This window comes from Microplitis demolitor, chromosome 1, assembly GCF_026212275.2.
Source record: "Microplitis demolitor isolate Queensland-Clemson2020A chromosome 1, iyMicDemo2.1a, whole genome shotgun sequence".
Taxonomy (NCBI): Eukaryota; Metazoa; Arthropoda; class Insecta; order Hymenoptera; family Braconidae; genus Microplitis; species Microplitis demolitor.
The window spans coordinates 16,042,798-16,046,339 of NC_068545.1; the positions used below are offsets into that span (position 1 = coordinate 16,042,798).

Sequence of the window (3,542 nt, forward strand, 5' to 3'; positions counted from 1 at the left end):
AAATTAAATAATAACTGATTGTTTAGTTAGCCCCCCCCCCCTATGCAAATTATAATTTTATTCTATCATATTTGGTCTATAATTATCTATAAACGTTTGTCCGATCATTAATTGTGTTTGTCCTATTGTTAAATTGTCTGTTTTTATGTTAATTTGTAGTTTTTAATTAGTTATATATTCATATGTGTGGAACACTTGTCTTGCGCATGCGCGCATTTAATGATGAAGGCGGGTAATTTAAAAAAAAAATAAGCAATGACAAAAAAAGTTAATCCGTCTCAGGCTCAGAAGGATTTAAGGTCTTTTGAAGTATTGTTCACGCGTAATTATTACCCTATTTAATTAATTACATCCTGGTCCAGCACCAACTCGATTTAATACAGTCTCATATGGTAAGCGTGATAATATTAATTTCGTTTTACACCGAACTATGTTATGAAGATTAAGTATATTATGGAAACATCGCTAGAACCGATACCGCAATTATAACTAAATATTAGTCTCATTATCCTTTCAATTGCTTATTGAACTTATTAAAATCGATAAGATTAATATTACTCTACAAATCTGATAAAGCAAGAAATTCCAGGGACAGCCTGCGGTGTCAATCGGGTTACAGACTTTTTTTATAAATGATACATCAATTAAAATTTTTCTCCAAGTATTTTTTCGGATTTCGCAGTTTCTCCGTAATTATAATTTATAGATCTCATGAAAGTCACAGATGCATGAATTGTCGTTGTAGAAATGAAACAATTTCATCTAAGTACGCCTTAATGTTTATAATTTTATGGTTTTTTTTCATTATATCTAATAAGTCATATTCATATATTTTTTATCAATTATTGTCTATAATTACAGTATAAAGTAGTTTTTCAAGTGATGCCGTATAATCTTGAAACATCATTTCAATAATAACAACGTTCCATATTCATAAATATAATTTAAATATACTTATATAAAATTTACAAAAATATAACCCCACTTATGTATTAGAAAGTCAAAAATAACCTACTACTTATTGTTTTATTTATTTTCAAATGAAATTAGCATTCGCCATTTGTTAACAATAACTATTAACATAGAAATATGGTAATCAGTTTTTTAATGAGTAATTCAAAATATTTGTAAGAATAATTGGTACTTTCTTATTTCGATTTTTTCCCAACAAAAAGTTCATGTTGTCATTGATGATCAACATATCGAAAAAGAATCTAATAGTTTATTGCCATAGATTTGGCCGACAAAGTTATGCTTTTTTTTTTTTTTTTTAATGAATTGAAAATTTTTTTTTTTTAGATTATTGCATTTTCATAAGAAAATTTTCTCATCTTGAAACTGTGTGGCATGTTTTTCTCATTTAAGTATTATTTACTTGAAATATTTTCGAGTGACAATTAATTGTTATTATTATTATAAAATGGAGTCGACTGGAAATAAAATATGATTGAAAAACTGTTTATAGTGTTTTGCTTAAATGAAAAATTAACAATTCTTCATGGATCGGAAAATGTTTTAGGGATGGAGTAAAATTTTTGATCTGATATGGGATTTGAATCATTAGTTGAAAAACAATTTTCTAAACTTATTTCTGATGAAATAATCAAATCTGGTAATGTACCCATTACAGCGCAAAACAAAAGCAAGGTTTAAAGGGTGGTGCTAAAAGTATTAAAATAAAAAAAAAAGATTTATTTAAGAAGAAATGTTGTGTCTATTATACTTTTTCTCTTCACTGTGAATTACAAGTAAATAAAAAATTTCGTTGTTCTCAATCAAATCTATTACGATTAATCAAGTTAAGATTATTTCTTTCATTCTTGTAATAAGTTTTGTTAGCACACATATTAATGTTATCAGCAATGAAAATAAAATTGAAATTAATATTTTTTTTTTTAAATTCAAGTGACATTTGTCTAATTATATGGTTAATATGTTAAAATAATATACGTAGTCGAGAGAACTCTATTGTCATAATTTCATAGCTACTGCGGTTAGTTAAGAAATAGTTTCACTAGAATCAAGAATCGTTTAATTTAAAAAAAAAAAAAAAAATATATATATATATATATATACAAATCTACTTTATTTAAAATAGATATAGGGTCCATATATAAAAAGATGTATTAATGTCTATTCATCTATTAATGAGGTATCATGTTCATGACTGTAAAAATAAAAATAATTTTTGTGAAATTTAAAAATGAATTTATTTCTGTTGACTTGATAATTTCGCATTTTTTAGCTATTGTTGATATATATTTTAATTGTGAATTTTTTATTTTTAAACAATACAGAAGAGAGCAAGCCTTCGGAAACTTTTTTATATAAATTAAAATAATTAAAAATTAAATTTATGAAATAAAAATTTGAAAAAGTAAGTAAATTTTTTTTTTTAATTTCGTGTGCATTTTTTGATGTAATTATTTTTTACAATATTCAGATTGTTTCTACATAAAAATTTTTAATCGTCAGATGTCAGCTATTTTCGGTGTCACGAAATACAAATCTGTAAAAATAAGTGATTAAAAAAGAAATGAGTTACTTAGAGGTTGCTATATAAAATTTAATTAATAATTAATCATAATAAATATGTTAAACTAAGTGCTTGTTTTGATGACGTTGCATCTTTCTTGAGTGAAATCTTGAATAATATTATAATAGTAAAAATTACAGGTTATGAATGAAAATTAAAAATTTTCATTAATTATATGTTGTTGTAAACTTCTATAAATTCTTATTTACTAGATTCCATTCTACCTTCAAAAACCTCTACTTCGTTGATTATCGAGTGTATGATTAAATAGGAACAGGAATTATAAATATTGTTATTAGCACTATCATTGATAAATAAATATTTATCTTCAAAAAAAAATTATTTTTCACTTTATTGAATTATTATTTTGTGTCTGATTGAAAAAACGTATTGCTATATAAATATCTTCAATATAGGGAATATGAATATTTATTTTACATACATTTGATTTTTGGAACATTGTTATTATTTATTGAGATGATTAAATTTATTATTTTTAATGTACATGAATGATTTTCACACATAATTCTATTCAGGATTCTGCAAATTATCTAAAATACAAAATTGATTGTTTTAATCTTTAATTATTAACAATAGTAAAAATAAAAAAAATTATTTCAGTATATAATTTACACATGTGGACAATTTTATTTTTATAACTTAATCTTAATCTATATATATATATAGTTATTAAAATTATCTCATGATTGATGGCATTTTTTTTCTTAATTTTTTATCAACAAATTAATGACACTGAAATTAGCCAGCGTCTAATAATTTTTGGATTTTTTTAAAATTCTATAGTTTTTAAAATTTTCTACATGTGCATATGTTTAATTTGGTTTTTCTTCAAATATAATTGTTGGAAAAAAAAAAAAAAAATCGAAAATTGTTAATTGTCTCCAAACTTCAGGATCATGTAAATAAATATTGAATTGGCATCATATTTGTAGTCAATGCAATAAATAATTCTTGAGCGTTCGTCAATAGTATAAAAATGAATAAT

At 23.4% G+C, this 3,542-nt stretch overlaps 1 long non-coding RNA gene across 1 annotated transcript; it reads left to right on the forward strand.

Moving 5' to 3' along the window:
* Positions 1 to 777: 777 nt before the first annotated feature.
* On the forward strand, positions 778 to 3,067 carry LOC128667473 (uncharacterized). Its single transcript, XR_008403446.1, has 3 exons — positions 778 to 2,152; positions 2,298 to 2,377; positions 2,444 to 3,067. It is a non-coding gene; the product is annotated as an uncharacterized LOC128667473 (long non-coding RNA).
* Positions 3,068 to 3,542: the final 475 nt, after the last annotated feature.